Raw genomic sequence first — 21,309 nt, 5'->3', positions numbered from 1 at the left:
ACAACAAAGAGACAGGTCACACACAAAAAAAAAAATCAAAAATCAAAAAGACAGCAGAAAAATGAATTGATGAGTTTCAGGTATTAGATTTTCTATTACTCGCATAACAGCAATTGGTTAGTCAGTGATTATGTGTAGTATTGTTTCCATTGTAGTCTTTAATGAATTTGATGGATTTTTATTTGCTGATTTTGATACGTGCAAGGAAAGTTAAAAATGACCACTTTGAGGAGAGTTCGACAGTGCAGTCAGAGGAGAGTTGTACCACAATTTCCATCCACAAACACACATGGGGGTTTAAGCTGCAATATGATTTTAACATTTGTTTCGATTGTGGAAATGTCCCTCAAGAGGTTGTAAATTAGGTCTCCAAAGTTAATATCAGTAAATCCCTGATAGCATGAATGATCGTGTATTTACATCATTTAATGATCTTTGCTTTTACCGTGTTTACGTATGGATGTAAAAAGTGTACACACATTATTGGACATAAATTAATGACTACTCTCTGCTGCAATGGCACCAGAGTATCGTTGTACTTTACTAGCCAGAAAGAGATTTTGCTCTCACAATGTTCATGATTTTTCGTTATTTTCTTACATTACATGCCTGTAGTCTTTAGTCACGTGTCATACATATCAGACAGAGGTTGATTCAAAGCACAAACACTATGAAAATGGAAATAATACGTTATTATTATATTTGTATTCATTATGCAGAAGATTATCCTACGTTAGACATAGGAAGGTGGTGATCAGTAAATGATTATTATGATGAAGTCCCATTCCAAAATATTATAAAGCAAAACTTCACTTTGAGTGATTCTTATAAGGAATGCATATAATGAGTGTTTGAACTTCTTAAATTTCCAGATGTTCCTATACTTGAATGTAAGAGGGGAAAAACGCAATTTTGTACGTTCAGACATATTTCTGACTACTAGTAAGCCCATTTTTTTAATTTCATCTTTATCTGTTTACATCATGGCTCAACTCTCCAACAAAGGATTATTGACACATGTTTTCCAAAGCTGGCTCAACTCTCCTTACACTGCGGGACGGTGTCTTGACCCACTTGCCATTTTTTTTTAAAGATTTTTTAATTAGGCTATGATCTAAAATAAAATTTCATTGGTATAAGACAACTTTATAGCTTTAGTTCAATTTGGTACCAAGCACTTGTTATAGAAGGATTTGTTAGGAAATATTTTCAAAAATAGCAAAAGTGGCTCGTCTCCTGCATCTCCACTACATGACTTTATTCTAGCTATCACAAATCTCACTGTTACATTGCATGGGGTTAGAAAATGTTTCAAGAAGGAATATGTACTTGACATTCACTACGAGAGAGTGTTTTACTCTTATTAATAAAACACTTTTCAACCAATTGCTGGCAATATAACGACACTTCTAGTACATAATATTATTTACAAACTTTCACTTACAACCAGCATATCACAAAGCGCATGCAAAATTGCTAAAGTTGCTCCAATTTTCAGACACAAAAAAGATGACTCCTATCTAATTATCCTTAATTTCCAACAATGAAAGCAATATAGAAAAACTTCTTATCACACACAGTATTTTTTCATGCTAAATGATATACTGATCCATGATCAATTCCTGGTGCATAAAAAGTCATGTGCATGTGTAGTACATGACTTTATTTATGCTGTCACAAATCTAACTGTTATGCTGCAAAGTTTAAGAAAGTGTTGCAAGGAGCAAGATGTACTAGACATTCACCACCAGAAAGCACTTCCCTCCTATCACTAAAATTCTTCAAAAAAGAAAAAATGTCGGCGGTGTAACGACACCTCTAGTACTTATCGTCGGCTGAGAACCAGAAGGGCGTTATGACAATTATTCGGGGTAATGAATTATTAATTTCACGATATGGAAATCGATCTCCTCTTCATCGTGGTGTTAATCTGAGATCATTTTCATTTTTAGGAAAATGTTAAAAATCAAAGCGATAAGTGTGCTATTTCACCCGATATAGGGAACAATGCTTGTAAATCTACCCACTTTTGATTAAAGAAGCTTTTTATTTCGTGAAAATTGATTGTTTCCTTTTTATTTATGCTTTACAAAGATTGTATAGCTTTGGTTGAGACTTAACTTCTCTTTTCGAACTTTTTTATTTGCGAGATAATGGACATAATTTATGAAAGAGAATGTAATTCCAAGAGGAAATTCCAAAAGGATTTCAACGTTTATTTGATGAAAATTGGTTTTAAAATAGCCATGAGATACCCAAAATAGATGGATCGCAATAAAGGGTGGGACCCACCTTTTATTACGATTGCTTTGTATTACCTTTTTTTGATATCTCAGCCATTCCAAAACCGACTTTCACTAACATGAATTTTGAATTCCTCTCAGAATGGCACCCATTATAAGCATACTATGCTCTGTACTATAGCATGAGTGGTATCTTGGCATCTCGAAGAAAGTGAACTGGCCAATCCTCATATCAACCAATACAATACATCCCTTTCAATCTTAGAACGCGATAATGCCCTTCTGCTTTTCAGCTGACGATATTTGCAACTTTTCACTTACAAAAAAAGGCGTACAATGTATTTCTAAACGCATGCAAAATTACACACTGTATGATCTTTTGTTGGTTTTTTTTTTCAGCTAAATGTTGTACTGAACCACAATCAAATTCTAGTCTATAACAAGTCATGTGCGTGTACATTCGGGGAGATGCAGGAGAGTTGAGCCACCCCCTCAAACTTGGTTACATAGAGTTTACAGATGCAGCACTTGTGCCCTCTGTTGGTAATGATTTAGAATAAAATTTCATCGGCGCAAGACATCTTTATTGTTGAATTTCAATTTAGTAACAAACGCTTCTTATAAGCAAAGATTAATGAGGAAACATTTCCAGAAATAGCAAAAGTGGCTCGTCTCCTGTATCTCCCCTACATGACTTTATTCAAGCTGTCACAAATATCACTGTTACACTGCAAAGTGTTGAAAGTGTTGCAAGGAGCAATATGTACTTGATATTCACTACGACAGAGCATTTCACTCCTACTGCTAAATCTCTTTTAAACCAAATTGTTGCAATATATAACAACGTTACGCCTCTCGTACATCAATTTGTTACCTTTCACTCACAACCAGCATATTTCCAAACGCATGCAAAATTGCAAAAGTTGCAGAAAAAAGATGACTCATCTCTATATTTCTCTAATTTCCACGAATAGTTCAATCTCTATACTTCCTGATCTGTTGTATGCAGTAGAAAGACTTGTCTATAAGACACTGTATGACTGTTAACGCTAAATAATGTATTGCACCACGATCAAATCCTGGTGCATAACAAGTCATGTGCATTACAGTACATGACTCTATTCAAACTGTCACAAATATCACTTTTACACTGCAAAGTGTTGCACTAATCAAAGTGTAGTTGACATGCCCCACGAGAGAGCATCTCACTCCTATTACTAAAACTCTTTCAAAACAAATTGTTGGTAATATAACTACGCCTCTAGTACATTGAAAGTATATTAATTTTGTAACCTTCCACTCACAACCAGCATGAGATTTCCAAACGCATGCAAAATTGCACAAGTTGCTGTAAAGTTAAATAAAAGGAGTGATTGATTTTCTTTTTTTTTCTAATACAAAGACTTGTCTATAACACACTCTATATCTTTTTGACAATAAATGCTGTACTCTACCACATCAAATTATGGTGATTACTTTAGAACGTATTTACGGATTGATTTATTTAATAGAAAACAATAAATTGTTATGCTATGAAATTAATCAACTCGTTTGTACCTAATACACTATATACGCGATGCGTTGTCAATCAAGGCTCTGTATTGGGCCCTTTTTATTCTTGGTCTACAACACTGAAATTAACTTCATCCTTATCTATGTTACTACAATTATAATTTAAAGAAAAAGAAAAATACCGGCGAAACTAACATCTGTACTATTTCAGATTTACAGTCACTCCTAAAAGGAAATAAGAACCCTCCCTAATACGAAATTATCGAAACTGTATAAATAAGGTTTAAGAGTGAAAGATTATCATTCGATTTAAAAAAAAGAGAATGGTTATATTCATTTTTATAAGGAGGAAATTATAAAGATACGCATTATTCATTATGTTACAGTGCATGGTACACTATTAGCACAAAAAGAAGGCACTTCATTCATTGAGAATTTTTTATAAATGACAATTTGAAATGGAACTGTATGTGCATGATATTCCTTTATGTGATTTCCTGTAATGTTAGTAGGCCTACACCCCGTATTAGATTGAAGTTTTATGTACCAATAAACATTTCATTCATGCTTTATGACTCGTTGTTAGTTTCGTACATTTCAAATTCCAACATTGGGCTACTACAAAAAAAGGCATAACATAAAATTTCTACAAAAGAATGTCACACGTTTTATACAATAACATAGGTTGTAAGGAGCATTCAGATACCTTATTCGCAGATTTAAAATCTCACAAAGTAAATGACTTTTTTTCGCTCAATGTTTCGTTTATCGTCACCATCTGTTTGTTTTCTCATGATCTTGTTTAAACGTAAAGTCTTTTGTCAAGGCCCTCTCGCTGTACAACGGGCGAGAGAAGCGAGCCCAGCCGAGCGCGACAGCGCGAGTAGGGCCTTTGAGATCTGCTTCACACATCATTATTCATGACACATCAACCCTACTGGATATAGTCCTATCAATAGTTCCCTTCGACCAATGAATGGCGCGCTCCCCACATCCTCAGTCTTAGCGTTGTCTGGCCTGTTCGCATTATCACTACTGTATACATATCGGGCTCGAGCAGACAGACACGCTGATTGGTCGACTTTTGCTCCCGAAATCGGGGACAATGTTTCTCAAATGTTCTGACTGACGATGATTTTTGATTGTGCAATCATGGCATTATGTAGTTTTATATATCGGATCATTTCCTTATTAATATTCCTGTCACAGAAAATGCACTTGTTTTAACATAATCACCAAGCTGTACATACTGTATATCGAATGCGTGGAAACGAAATCAACGCTAACATTAACTAATTTAACTTTCGTCTAGCGCAGAAGCGTTGTTATATATATGTTAATCAAGAAAAAGACACTAAAATGGCATAGAACATTCTTCATATATTTCAATTCTTAAGATCACTACATCCCACTTGTTCGAGTAGGATGCCCTATAGGGCCTACTTTAATAAGACTTCGATGAACAACGATAACACGATTTCAATTAATAAAAGAATTCGTTAAAAAATTGTTTCAAACTGTGTCGCCATGGCAACACATTGTTCGACACCAACAAAAGATGAAGTTTGCAAACTCCATTATGGCGGTCACTTCTCGAATTTCAAGCCAATCGCTCAAAATGGGGAGTTAGCTGACTCCACAAAATTGTTGTATGATTTTTATGACTGTTACCATCCCATTTACCCATCTACGTAGCAAAACAGTCACATACGTGACAAATAACAAGCCAAGTGGAAGGTAGCTGAAACAATAGTATTTTGTATGATTTTCATTCAAAAAGTGCTGTTGCCATGACAACGCATTGTTCAATTATGATGAGAGAGAAAGTTTAGACATCTACGTACCAGTCAGTCCGCAGCGCGTGCGATAATGAGGCACGAACGACAATTTTATTCAGAATCACGTTTGCGCAATTTGTGCCCCTGAGAATGACGAGATTTCGCGATATTTTGCGAGAGTTTTTTGCAGAGGTCACAACAACAGCTTTCAGAGCTTTCGCAGTGCATTGTTTGACCCAGGATGGTTGGGTAAGTTATAGAGCTGATTATGCTCATTAATTTGATACCTAATTTATCTATTTTTGATCTCATTATAGTAGTCCATTTTAGCATCAAAGTAAACGATTATTTAAGTTTGATGTTTTGCTAGTTCCTGACTGGTATTGAAAATAGATCTCCGTAATTTCTTCGATTTCACATTCGTGAAATTTGAGCGAGTATGATCAATTAAAAAACGAAGAGGGGCACCATTCTTAAGGTTGTGAATTTTCCTGTTGAAAACAGGGCAAATTGTGTTTTCTAACCGGAAGTTGGGTAGTAAATGAATACGCGTGAGAGCGATGTGACGTCGTAAAATGAGACTACGCCTGTGCAAGTCGCGAGTGTGTGTCATTATTTCGAAGGTATGCATTGTCATGCAATTGTTTTGTATAGAGATTATATTACATCTTGCGCATGTGCATGTGTGTGTCTGTCGTCTTTCAGTTAATGTTCCATGTGATTCTTGTTTCCCATTTTTGGGAAGAGTGAATCATATTCAATGTACTGGGTGTTACAAAAACATTTCCCACTTTTGATCCTTAATAGTTCAAAAATTATATATCAGATAACAATAACATTGATATGAGCAATAGCTGAATAGTGTACAATTTTGTTGAAGGTAATTTGAAAATGAATGCATGATTCAGTCCTGTTAAATTCAACATTGGTTTTTAAGTTAGGTTTCAGATTTTGCTCTATTTTCAACCCTCTGTACTAAACTTTAACTTCGCACAGGGGTTATCGGTGTGTATAGGAGTGTGCTGTTGATACCCAGACAATGGTCGTGGACAATGACCAGGATTGGAATGCGTCATGAGGAATTCCATTATCGCAGCTAGTCTTTATTCATTCTGAAATGTGGTGTGTGCAAGCACATGGAAACATGTGCTTACTTCTTTCATGTGCATGCATTTCACCCTGTGTCAAGAATTCAGACTAGCAGTGCTGAGGGCAATCCACATGCATAATTGATAAAGCATTCATGTGCCTTGCAGCACAGCTCGGAACAGGTGGCAGCCAGGTCCATTGTTCAGGGTCATTGTAAGTGCACACTCACATACACATCAATGATTCCTGTGTAAAGTTCAAGTTTTGTACAGAGAGTTAAAATTCGATCAAAATCTAGAACCTAACATTGAAATAAAACATGGATTTCATGAAACTAATATAGGCTTTCATTTTCAAATTACCTCCAACTCAATTGTACACTATTCAGCTATTACGCATATCAGATACTTTTATCTGATACATAGTTTTTGAACTTTTAAAGGGGATGGCTAGTAACCGATCAGTGGGAATCAGTGGGAATGCTGAAGGATGATTGTTCCAATCCTTGTGGGATTCATTTAAGAGTACATTATATATTTATTCTTGTGTGAAAATTATTTGCTTCAGAATGGTCTCATATTCAAGTAATGTGCAGTTTAATGCTTCCAGGTAAGCGTCCCTGGTCAGTGACGGGGCATTAATCTGCACATTACTTGAATATGAGACTGTTCTGAAGCAAATAATTTTCACACAACAGTAGATATATAATGTACTCTTAAATGAATCCCACAAGGATTGGAACAATCATCCCTCAGCATTCCCACTGATTCCCACTGATCGGTTACTAGCCATCCCCTTTAAGAACCAAAAGTGGGAAATGTTTTTGCAACACCTAGTACAAAGTATGAACATGTATTAGTCCTGAACAATTATTTTTGGAAGTAAATCCTTTGAGGGCACTTTACCTTGCCCCATGAACCAGAATTGTTTTACTCTATTGTTCTTGCCAGTACAGATTAACATGCACATACATGTATCCATGTGTGTATTGAATACAACAGGACTTATGGCGACATTTCATTTAATTAAACCTCAAAGCTTGTAGCCGACAGCATTGAGTCAGCAGCCGATGGATACTACGCAATGCGACACGCCGCGTCTTGCGACAGATTTCGGCTAATCACAGACCCGGAATTCCGGTGCGAACGCGAGTGTAATCTTTTTAAACTCGACGCTAGACATTTCTATGAATTTTGCTAGTTCCTGACTGGTATTGAAATAGAAATGAGAAAAAGTGCCCTTAATGTGATACAATATAATTTAGCGGACATAGTCTTCACCATATTTTAGAGGGGCACGGACGATTTCAGGTTAGATTTTGGCGTCAAACGTGAAGGAATATTTTTGAATACAATACAGAACTTCGAGAGAGATTTTGATGTTCTGATTCTTCTTTTCCGTTTTATTCTCATCATGTTTATTTGTGGATTTTTTTCTCTTTCAGTCGATGCTAAAAGTGTCGAAAACTGACAAGAAATACTCGTTCTACACGGATTTATTCGTGACCATGTATCTGCTCATTAATATGCAAGCACCGCTCAGCCGTGCATACGACTTGAATAAATACGTGCGTTTTAGCTCGCGCTGCGGACTAACTGGTACTATACAGGTTACATGTGCGTTAAATTCCAATCTAAATACTTAAAGACTGAGGGAGTTAGCTGAATCCACAATATTTGACTTTCTTTAAAAATGTGCTATTGACAAGGCAACACATTGCTGCACTAACAATGAAAGCTATAGTTACAGCTAGGTACTGTACCGGTTACATGCGCCAGATTTCAAGCCAAATACTATAAAAAACACACAAAAAAATTAAAGGAGTTAGGTTAATTAGATGATTCTGTATGATTTGGATGAAAACTGCTGTTGCCATGGCAAATGATCTTTTTACCACTCATGATAAAGGATGTCTTGCATAACTACATAATATCATTGGTTGTATATGTCAAATTTCAGCTCAATCGCTTTAAAACGAAGAATGTAGTTTAAGACAAAATACCTTGTGTGAATTTCATGAAAATTTGCCGTAGCCATGGCAACATACTCCAGCCTGACCCAAAAAACAAACAAAAACAAAACAAAATGGTTTTGCACATCTACCCATGATAATAGTCATGCATGCCAAATTTGGGATCAATTGCTCAAAAACTGAGTGCTAGGTCATTCCACATATTGTTGTAGGATAAGTATAACAACTGCTGTTGCCATTACAACAGAATTTTTAACACACACAAAAAAATGGTGTCTTGCACCACTACACATTACATTACACTTCAGCGGAATTGCTTGCAAACTGAAAGAGGAGTTTGATCCACAAGATTTTGTGTTATGTAGGCGATTTTGCCGGTGCCATAGTAATGCATGATGGGATACTGACGAAAAAGGTGTCTTTCATATCTACCTATGATATTGGTCATGCATGCCAACTTTTAGGACAATTGCTCAAAAAATGAGAGTGTAGTTCGACCCAAAACTTTTTGCATGATTTTCCTGAAAAAAACAATGTCATGACCATGGTAACTTCATACAGACGAAAATGTGTCTTGCACCTCTACCCAGCGGTTGCACTGTACATACGGTGTATGTCGATTACTCAAGAAATGAGAGAGTAGTTCCAACCACAAGTTTTGTAACTGACAGACCGACCGCCCGCCCGACCTCCCGACCGTCCGACCGCTCGACCGCTCGACCGCGCGGCTGCCCAGCCGCCCGGCCACCCGGCCTCAGAGTGATTCCTATACCCCCATACACACTTTATGTGGGTTGGGTTATAAATATACCAAGAACCTAATGCTGCAGTCCTTCCAAAATTTCTTCGATAATAATACGAACATCAACTGCACGACACTCAACAGATTTTCACTCAAACAATCTAAAAGCTCTTACATCGTGCAGGTCAGTCAGGAATCACGGACCAATCATAAACTATGGAATGCCTTGATACCCGACTCTCTGAAAACAAAACAAAAAAAAAATCGTTGTTTCCTATGAAAAAAAAAAAAGATTTACCTGAATTACCTATGATGACACCAAGTAAGTTGAAGATCTGTAAAGCCCTTTCAAAGGATTAAATCCTAAGCCTGAAGACTTCCATGTGGTGTATTTATCACCTGTCTTCCTCCGTACACAAAGGGACACAAGTATGTACACATTTTGTACAAAGTGGACAAATGATGGAATTTATCATATTATACCTTCACACCTCTGTTTTAATAACCTTGTTTTCATCACTACTTTCCTTTAACATTTAAAGCTACGGTAAGAAATGCATTGTAACGAGATACACTACGTAAACTACAACTTTATAATTTACATTTGTTTTGTGGTGCAGGGTCACATATACAGTATACTGTATAATAGATTCTGGTCTCATCAATTTGATAGCATTATCGTATACATTGATATTGATATTGATATTGATATTGATATTGATATTGATATTGATATTGATATTGATATTGATATTGATATTGATATTGATATTGATATTGATATTGATATTGATATTGATATTGATATTGATATTGATATTGATGTTGATATTGATATTGATTGACAATATAATGCTCATACTGCACACACAAATACTACCTTTATACATCTTCCTTTATCATTGCAAAAATCTATACATTTCGCAGAGACCGTCAGCCCAGTCAAGCCATGCTTATGCTGATGGTCTCTTTCTTAATGCTTGTAGAATCAAATAAACTGCGTTTTATGATTGAGACACCAAAAATGTTCTATAATAAATGTGCTGCAGTTTATTATGAGAATGCACTTTTTTCTGCCTTGTTAATTTTGTTTTATTTTGTTTAACTCTATACAGCAATGTGTTTTCATTTTGTTATGACTCTAAAAACAGGAATAAATGCAAACAAACAAATACCAGAGATAATGTCGACTAATAACATCCAAACTGTCTAATCGTCTTATATCAGCAATTGTGGAGTAAATGACAGTGAGAACTCACATTTCGTACGCCATAATTATGAAACGTGCAGACCATTATTGTTGCGATAGTATACCGCACGATCATGTCAAAATGAAGATATATAGTATAAAATCATTATCATATCATTAAATCTTGAATTATTTTGCCTTATTCACAACTTTGAATACGAAAATTAATCACATGACTTTATAATTGTTATCATTCTTTATGAAGATTTTGCGGTGACTTGACATGACGACAATGCAGAATTACATAGGATCATCATAAGCGATGGCCATTTTCCACAAACTAAGGTCCTTATTACCTCCGAGTTCATCCTGCGTTATGGGATGCAGCACAGAAGTCGGACTGCTCGAAGCGTAGTCTCTGGTGACCACCACACCGTCCTCCCTCAGCCAGTACACTGTATCGTTGAATATGCTCACATCCCTCGGGCCTCTGCCACTGGTTGCACTTTGAATGTCAACTCCTGGTATCTTAGTTTGCCCTGAGCTTCCTAGAGGCAGGTTAGTGAAGTAGGCTTTGTCTGTTCCCCATCGGTTACAATAGAGCAGTCTGCCAGCTGTGAGACAAAATATGTATATATATATATATATATATATATATATATATATATATATATATACATGTATATATATCTTATATACGAATTGTGAGGAGAGAAATGTTCATTCAAAGGCATTTAAAGATGGTCACAATGTATAGAAGAGAATGAAAGTGCCGATGATTTTCGGTATGTTCAGAAACGATGTGGACATAATTTATCAATGTGAAATGTTGAATGTATACTGTCATCATTTCAATCCCTGTAGTAACAGAAAACTAAACAATAGCATTCTATTGTGCGTTATGTATCCTTCTTTTTGATGAGAGATAGGCCCTACACTAGGTCAATATGTTTGACAGTTTGATTTACCGTTTTCATTCAACTCTAATGACATTTATTCTCGATTATCGAGCCTTACCAATTTTCAGTTTGATTAACCATTACACAAACGTTCAGATGCGAAATGATTGAATTTTAAAATACCTCATGTGAAGCACTTCTAAAAGGCTCTATTTAAGCATTGGGAAGAGATTAAGCTAATTTGGTTTAGTTTGGCATTACTCTCTTTCTTTCTTTAGAGCTGAGTCTCAACCATATGTAGGTATTAAGTATCTAAGCTTGGATCTAGGAATTGATAAACAATGTTCCATCTTGATATCGTCTTGCAAATTTGACACAAAGCAATACCGTATTCTGCAGTTGATAATTTCTGTTGTGTTAAGCCTACATGACAAATAAAATAGCAAAATGGCATGTACATTAAAAACAAGCAATAAAAAAAAACATACAAAGATTTGTCCAAAAAAAGGCATTCTATGGGTTAGGAAATTATGTTATTATCTTTGTGTTTACTTGCAATAACTGCTTGTTTTACTATTGTTTTTTTTAATTGGTCCTTTATCCTTTGTCAAGCAACGTCAAGAAGGGTCGTTTAATTAGTTTGTGCCATCTTGACAATAACACGGTATATACAATGACACAATGAGAACACCACGATGAAAAGGAAGGAATGCAGGGTGGGGGGTCTTTTTATTAAAAAAAAATCGAGTGAAAATATTCACTCTTAAAGGAGTGAATTAAAAAAGAGTGAATTTAGAGTGAAATTGGAGTGAATTTTGAGTGAAAATTTTCATTTTCATTCATTTTGGAGTGACCTCAAGGATCACTTGAAGATTTTGGAGTGATCCCTGACGTCACTCTAAAACGAGTGAAAATAAACATTTTCACTCAAAATTCACTCCAATTTCACTCAATAACACGATTATTTTCTCAAAATGTAAACAAGAGACGGCGTTTGAAGCTACACATCTAGACATATTATTCCAACGATCTCTGTTTGGGCAGTTTAATCATGCCTGAATATTCTGTGGAGAAGTTGAATAGGGGAAAAAGGAACCGCTTCTCCCCTGTCAGTGTAAAATTGTAAAATGATCGATATTCTCTTATTTTCTCAAAGCCATTTATCTCCAGTTAATGATTGGCATGAGAGTGAAAGGAGTGTATCTTGCACCGGCGTAAATCCGTACCGAGGAGTTTGGGGGTTGATCGGCGATAATTGATCATCATTACTGAACATGAAGCATATTTTCATGCAACTTTTTCTCGAGCATGCGATGTTTATATTTAACGCATAAGGTCTCATATGAAAGAAAAAAATATGGACTGATGTATGGGTTATGAACTTTGTTTTTCGAAAACATAACGGCAAAAAAAAACTAAAAAATGCACTCACCAACTTAAGTCACCATTTGCACGTAAAACTGAAAATTTGGTAGCACCAATGTCCATTGTTCAAATTCTGACTTGCACAAATTATGAACATTGCATTATACATCAAATAATGAAAGAAGAGAAGCTTAGGTTTCCATTCATCTGCATCTCATAAGGAAAATGTATGATTTCTATCCTTAAAACCTGCAAAGGAAACGTGGTATCGTTTTCTTTTTCTTTTTTTCTGGGACACGACGCACTACGTGATTTACATACTGCTCGTTAAGGTAAACCGCAGTATCTGGTATTTTCTTAAGAGTTACTTTTTTTCACCAAAACACCCAGTGAACAATGTTTTCTATTTTACGTGGTAAATCCAGTGTAATAAAAAAAGAGATAATGTAGGAAACCCGTTTTTTTTCATGCCTCCGCCACGAAGTGTCGCCTGAGGCATTATGTTTTTGGATTGGCCGTCCGTCCTTCCGTCCGTAATAAAATTTCTTGACATTGTAATTTAAACAAAATGAAAATGTTTGAGGTATCCCAATGAAACTTGGCTTGTATGGCAAGTATAAGTCTGAGTGGGCTAAGCTGTGCCTATGAACTTCTGGGTGCACATGCTCAAGGCCAAAGGTCAAGGGCAAATGCCCAAAATTGCCCTATTTCCCCTATATCTATGCAATGCCTAAAGGTATTTTATTTGAACGTGTACTAATGTGTGTACTACTAAATAGAGATTTTTTAGAGAGAGTTTCGGGTCATGAGGTCAAAGGTCAAGTGAAAATGTTAAAATGTCACTATTTTTTCTCTCCATATCTCGCAAATATTTCGAGGCATCTTCATGGAACTTAGTACATATGCATAATGAGCACTGAGATTTAGAATTTGCATCTAGGAAATTTGGGGTCATGGGTGCAAGGTCAGGGGTCGAAGGTCAAGGTCAGCTTTAAAAAAAATACTATTTCCCTCATATTTATGCAATGCCTGCAGGGACTTTCTTGAACTTTATATAATCATTACCCGATACAGATTCTCTTGAAAGCTTCTTGCCAAAAGGTCAAAGGGTCAAAGGTCAAGTGAAAGTGTTAATATGGTTCTAGGACTGCTCTCCCGGAGGACAACTCCCCAGGGGACTACTCCCACCTGACAACTTCCCCGGAGGACGTCTCCGCCGGAGGACAACTCCCCCGGAGGACGTCTCCCCCGAAGGACTACTCCCCCGGAGGATGTCTCCCCGGAGGACTACTCCCCCAAAGGACTACTCCCCCAAAGGTCCACTCCCCCGGAGGACCACTCCCCCGGAGGACAACTCGCCGAATGATCAATCCCCTGGTCGACCACCCCCACCACTTTTCATGAAAGAATTCGATTTAAATACCTGTTGACGCTGATCTTTCAAGAGTGACAAAGTTAACTTTATGTTTGAGTGAACGTAGCTTAATTCATCTATTCTGGGGCTCGTTGCATAAAAGTTACAATTATGGTAACTTTGCCATCCAGTGGTAACTACCATGGCAACAATACTCAACAGCCAATCAAAATCAAGAATTCCATGGAAGTTACCATTGGATGCAAAGTTACCATAATTGTAACCTTTATGCAACGGGCCCCAATTGTTCATTCATTCATTTTTATAATGATAATTGAGCTTCGGCTAAGTACGCGGAAATTTATTTCAGAAATAATGCAAAAATAGAGGTTCGGCATCATTATTCTGTAAAACTAAGGGGTCACCTCGTCCCTTAATTCCCCAATTCCCATCAGCTGTCTATCTTATTGATACATTTTAGCAATCTTATCTTATTTCTTATCATTTACAGCCTGGAAAAATAAAAATCTCATTAACAAAAACTGTCAACGTGAAAAAAAATATATCACACAGTAGGGACGGCACTGTAATGTTATATTTCTGAAAGAAGTTTCTTCCTTTCTTTTACATCTAGAGGAAGGTGATATGTTCCACAAACCATGCATTCTTTTGAAGAATTTTACAATGTTGGTTTGAATGTTATCGTAATGTGTCTCTTTGTCTTTGAGACACCTTAGTAATGGGTAAACTTTCCTTCTATTCATTATGATATTACATTATGAATAACTGTTGGCCGGCAAGGAACCAAAGTCGACAAAATTAAAGTCGTTGTGGGAGCGATGGAGCGAGCGAGTTTGAAAATGTTTGCATTTTTGCAGCCCAAACTTGCTCGTTCTCGCTTTATTATATCCGAGTTTATTTCACGTTGATATTCATTTCAAATTGGTCTAGAAAGAAAACAAGAACTCGGAGGAGGGGGGGGGGAGGTGTTGACCCTCACCCGAGTATCACAGTTACCACATCTGACGCAATTTCCGTGTAAATTAAAGCCACTTCTCCATTTCTCTAGGAGGAGCCCTCCCCCCCCCCCCCCCTTTGGGCCATATACCCAATAAAACTGACTTTGGGTCCCTATCCCATAAGAATGATCCCCACCAACCTGGGGTGAAATCTGCACACTGATTCTGAAGAAGATGAAAATGGAATTCACCCCTCTCCCCCCACTTTCACCCATCTTTAGTGGCCCGGTTCCCCAAGGGGATTCTCCTAGGTATTGCCGTGAACAACATATTATATTCTTTATCTATAAGGTATCTACATAAAACATATGTTGACTGTGATGCTTTTGGCTCTAGAGAAAAAGATTTCTCATTTTAAGAGGGAGGGTGGCTACCCCCGGCTCCCTGGGGACCACATGAAACACACAAACAACTTTGGGACCCCATCCCCTACGAATGGCTCCCAGTAAGTTTGGTTGAAATCTGCCCACTGGTTCTAAAGAAGAAGAAAAAATTTGTTTTTTCCAATGCCCCCCCCCCCCCCCCCGCTCAAAGGGGGCAGTCCAAGGTACTGCTATATTCTTCACCTATGAATATATCCACATACAATATATCTTGACTGTAATGCTTTTGGGTCTGGAGCACAACATTTCTCCCTATTTTCGGGGGGGGGGGGTACATGCACAACATGAACAACCTTTGGACCCTACCTCCTTAGGATGATCCCCACCAAGTTTGATTGAAATCCGGCCACATTTTCTGAAGAAGAAAAAGTAAATGTGTTTATCCCCCTTGGCCCTCATCATCCCATAACTTTTACCCTCTACAGGGGCCCAAGGGGGCCACATTGGCTCTTGCCATGAACAAACTATAATTTTCATATACTATTAAAGGTATCTACACAAAACATATCTTCACTGCATGCCTACCTATTTTGGGTCCGGCGAAGATTTTTTAAAGTTTACCCCCTTTTCCCCCTTAAGGGGACCTCCCCCTGGGCCCCCTAGGGCTACATTCTCCACATGAACGACCTTGAATCCCTACCCTCTCAGGATAATCCCCACCAAGTTTTGTTGAAATCCGCTCACCGATTCTGGAGAAGAAGATGAAAAGATTACGCACGACGGACGAAGCACGACGCTCGACGGACGATGGACGACGGACAAAAAGCGATGGCAATAGTTCACTTAAGCCTTCGGCTCGGGTGAGCCAAAAAAAATCATTCTGAGGGGGGGGGGGGCGAATCGGCCGCCCCCTTTTTCTGTTTGATGACTTTTTTTAAGTCATCACGCAAATTTAGTCATCAAAAAAATTCGGCCGCATTTTCGGCCCCCCTTTTGGGAAATCCTGGATCCGTCAGTGCTGACGTCGTTCTTCGTTGCATGCAAGCCTAGGCCTATTGTGCATTCATCTCGTCCCTCCTCGTGGGACCTTGAAGCCAACCAAAGCCATGGAGTGGGTCACAACACAGCGAGGAGGGCGGAAAGTTGTCACCACATTTGTTTGTTTTTATTTCTGGAGGAAAGGTGCATCATTAATTGCTTTACGCTAAGAAATCATGTTCATACATGGCACCAATTATTTCATGATTGATCCAAGGATTATACCTATTTTTAACCCTCAGGCTGATACTTTGAATTGGTGCATGATTATCACAAGTCTTGACAAAAGGTTCGATCTATTTTGGCCAAATATCACATGTCTTATTGCTAAAAAAATTGTATGACCTTATAATTCAGAGTAACATAATTAGATTGTTATATTTAGTTTGCTTTTTGTTTGTTTCCCAGGTTCTAAGGTTATTTTCCATGTTCGAACGTTATCAAATAAAACAATGTTTAACAAAACTCGTTTTTCAATAAAGATTTTTCAGTAAACTCGAATTATCTCATCTTTGTGGTTGAGAGATTTGTGTTGGCCGTGCGGGTGTGCTTTCCCAGCGCTGTTGGAAGATATTACCATTTTACACGTTCAAGTCTCTTCAGGAACAAAATATTCATTTTTTTTTTTCTGTCGATTATTTCTCCGACATTAAGAATTGTAAGTGATGTTCAGACAAATTCACAGTTAATATAACAAACGAAAATTGCTATTCACATTACTGGCAGTGACACACAGGTTAGTAACAATCATAAGAATCTAAGATAAAAATCATAACCACATTAAAAAGGTACTTCTGTTAACACATTCCTTATCATAATCATGAATTGCGAAAACAAAAAGAAAATCATCAAAGAAAGGACTTCTTAAAATAAAATAAAATAATGAAGAAAAACAGGTACATGCTAAGGAATGAACTCCACTTCCCCTCAAAAGCGTATTTCCGGCAATGTGTTTAACTCTTCAGTATAAAACTTTCAGTAATAGAATGGACCTGCGCTTCTATTTTTTTCGACATAACATGTAGCGTGCATAATGGTTAAACTTTGTGCCAAGATATCAAAAACTTTGCTATAAAGACAGACGTGTCTTAAAGGTAACGCCAACTTTAAGCAGGTTTTTATATTGATAGAATAATGTTTGTACACAGATGAATTGAGTTTTAATTTCAAGAACAAAAAAAATCTGTTCAATATAGGATTTTTCCCCGGAGACATCCCCGGGGCAGTTGTCAGGTGGGAGTTGTTCTCGGGGGAGTGGTCCTCCGGGGTAGTGGTCCTCCGGGGGAGTGGTCCTCCGGGGGAGTGGTCCTCCGGGGGAGACGTCCTCCGGGGGAGCGGTCCTCCGGAGAAGTTGTCAGATGGGAGTAGTCCCCGGGGGAGTAGTCCTCCTGGGGAGTTGTCCTGATACGTGCTAATATATATTTCTCTGAATGTTTGTATTTTCTTGTTATGTAACTACTGTTGGTTTATATTTCTTATGCAGGAGATCCCTCTGTAAAACAGCGTTGAGTAGGGTCATCCCTCCGTTGAAGTTCTATGTATGTTATATATCTTTTGTTTGTACATGTATATCTTTTTAATGGCCGAAAATAAAACAATATAATACAATATAACCACAGGCTTATATAGCAACCTTCTGTGAGATAATACGCCTATGGATGCCAGGCAAGCGGTTATCCCAAGCTTTTAAACTTTGTTTTGATGTTACTTGTATAAAAGTAAATCTTACACCAAACAATCGACTCTAACATCCCCTCACCGTTGGCGTCTTTTCCCAAATTTGACTTTAAACAGTGTGAAAGGAGAGCTCCGGAATATTTTCAGACCTTTGTATTTTAATATCTATAAATGTTCAAACTGGGACCACGGCTTCAAAATATAGTGATCACGGGATGATGAATGAAAATGTTTTTAAATTCATGACAAATCACATTGGACAAGAATGGTTGCATAGCATCTTCACTTTAAGAAGGGAAGTATTGTTTAAGTGCATAGGTGAACAAATGGTATTGTAATAAAATTATATTGGCATATTACTGGAATGTGCATAATGTTTTGAGGGGTTTCAGAACTGCATTGGTTTGTCTGTCAGTATCGACATGATCGAAATTAATGTATGCTGTGAAATTACAAGAAAAAAAATCGTATGGAGTGCCCCTGAAATTTTGAGGCATGACTGCACTAAAAATAAATCAACATTCAATTGTACATCCTATTCTTACAAGTTATGTCGATGGACAAGCCGGCGATGTCGTTGTTACCAGGTGTCCTCAGAGGAGTGCAATCAGCTCCGTCTTGAAGGTTGGTACACTTTATGTTATCATACCAGCCTCTCGTCCAGTACACACTCCTGAAGCAAAGAAAAAAAGACACAAATTCTTCCATTATTCATCCATATTCATCGTGTTTTACTGATGGATTACGTTTCCATCATCAGACAGGGTTGGTTTTAGTGCCGAATACGAAACGTAGGCTAGAAAGAAAGACAAACAGATAACCTTTCGCTTTTTACAGATGCATTGTTTGATCATAAATATTACAACTGCTCCTGCTCCTTTTAAATACTATCCCTTAAGGACGCTCTGTTTGCTTTACGGCCAAGTACAGAGTTTAAGGAAAACAACGAAGCAATAACTGGAAAATGGGAAATTACTGCTGACAAAGTTTTCACAAAGCTTCCTTCGGTAGACGGGAATGTGTGTATCTACGTATGCATGTAAAATATCATTATATATTATGAAAACTCATGATAATTGATTCTGGAACGAAATGTGTGTACTTCTTTAAAACTGAAAGAAAGACATTATTCAGAGGGGTGAAGGTTCAGGTGTGAGTTTCTTCAGTTTGTCTACCTCTACAAATTAAATTTGTGTAGATCACAACTGCTAATCTGTGATATTTTAATTAACAAACATGTCGGAAAAAAGGAACCAGTGGGACTCGAACCTGTCATCTACTGCTTTCCGGGCAGCGACACTACCACCAGGCTGTCCCTGGTTGCCGGCAGTGACACGATGAACATGGAACAAATGCCCAAGCTCCGAAATTCCGACATTGTTATGTTAAGTAGTCCAAGGCGGACAAGGCATAGGATAAATGAAAGAAAGACATTCAGAGGGGAGAAGGTTCAGGTGTGAGTTTCTTCAGTTTGTCTCCCTCTACAAATTAAATTTGTTAAGATTGCAACTGCTGATCTGCAAATTGATAAACATGTCGGAAATGGGAATGTTCTTTATGTTCTTTTAAACCTGTCTCCATACAAGCTAAAAAGACAGTTTAAATAGAGCAAACTAATTTTGATGTCATTGTGAGTGTGTGTATGTGTGTGTGTGTGTGTGTGTGTGCGCGCGCGCGTTGTGTGTCTATGTAGTGGATAGGTAGTGTTTGTACTCAAGTATTATCGACTCGGTGTAGCATACATGGTTCAGAAATAACCTTGGGGAAATTATATCAATGATACATAAACTATGGAAAATCTGTCAGACGTGCATTGTGAAGAGTCAGATTTGTAATGATACACATTGCATTATATTAAATGGGTTAGTCAAATACCGGTTAGTCACTGGCTAAACACATTCACGTGATGGAGGAACAGTGGTTATGTTCACCACTGGGAGAACATTTTTGTAATGTTCTCCCATGGGAAAACATTTTTACGTGACAAATGACAGAAGGACCCGCGCACAGTGAATTTGGCTCTGCGCGAGTGATCAAGTGCGTTGTGCTGGTGGTTAACGTTGACGTATTAGACTAACCCACATTAATAATATAACAGATGATGACCTTTGTTGTCGGGAACATGTACCAAACGTTGCACCTTCAGGATTTGAAATGCTATTTCGGGAGGCTGTAAGTCCCTCAACTTCGTCTCGGGACTTATAACCTCCCTCAATAGCATTTCAAACCCTTCGGGTGGAACATTCGGTATGTTCCCTCCCCCGCCAGTCATCATCTATATAATGTAATAAACTTAGAGGAATTATATGTGCGTTGGGATTCTTTAGTCATGGTCTTCACAAACTTTCTTGTTAAGAACATCCCGATAGATGTCGAATTTTCAACATTAGTTTGGAAATACTGGCCAAGAAGTTAGAACATTTGAAATGTATCCTAACTAATGTATCCCATTTCAATCAAAATGAACTCGTACAGATCGAACCCGGCCAAGGAGAACCGATCTCCTTCAAGTCCTGACAAATGATGACAAAGACTAAAATTGATTCAAAGACTAAAATTGATTAGTTATTTTTGGTTCAGAAAAAGGCCTTGCGGATTATAAATCGAGCACAATTTTTTGATCACACGGATGAATTGTTTGTTTCAAGTAAATTGTTAAAAATTTCTGATTTGTATTTATATCATGTTGGAATTTTCATGTATAAGTTGAATACTGGTGACCTTCCTAGTATTTTTTCCTCAATGTTTGTGAAAAACAGTGATATTCATACTTACCCTACAAGACACAGTGAATCCTATCATTTTTCCCCTGTTCGTACAGTTTTAGCCCTTAAGACAATTACATCTACCGGCCCTTCTTTCTGGAATGAGTTAGATTCGGTTCGGTTGCACTCAAGTTCTTTAAGCTCCTTTAAGAAAAATCTTAAAGCCAATTTTCTAAAATCCTATGTTTAATTATTTTGCCGTAATCGCTTGAAATTTTTTTTTTTTTGCATATACTCAAATGATTCCTCGCTCGGATGACCTCCTATTTTTCTTAGCATTTATACCATAAGTTAATCATAAACATTATATACTATACTTTGCACATCCCGTAAACATTGTAATA

The sequence above is a fragment of the Diadema antillarum genome, unplaced genomic scaffold (genome assembly GCF_040938485.1).
Source record: "Diadema antillarum isolate AM-2024a unplaced genomic scaffold, OU_Dant_1.0 seq00001760_RagTag, whole genome shotgun sequence".
Taxonomy (NCBI): domain Eukaryota; kingdom Metazoa; phylum Echinodermata; class Echinoidea; order Diadematoida; family Diadematidae; genus Diadema; species Diadema antillarum.
The sequence above is the reverse complement of the archived record's forward strand: the minus strand, read 5'-3'. Positions refer to the sequence as shown.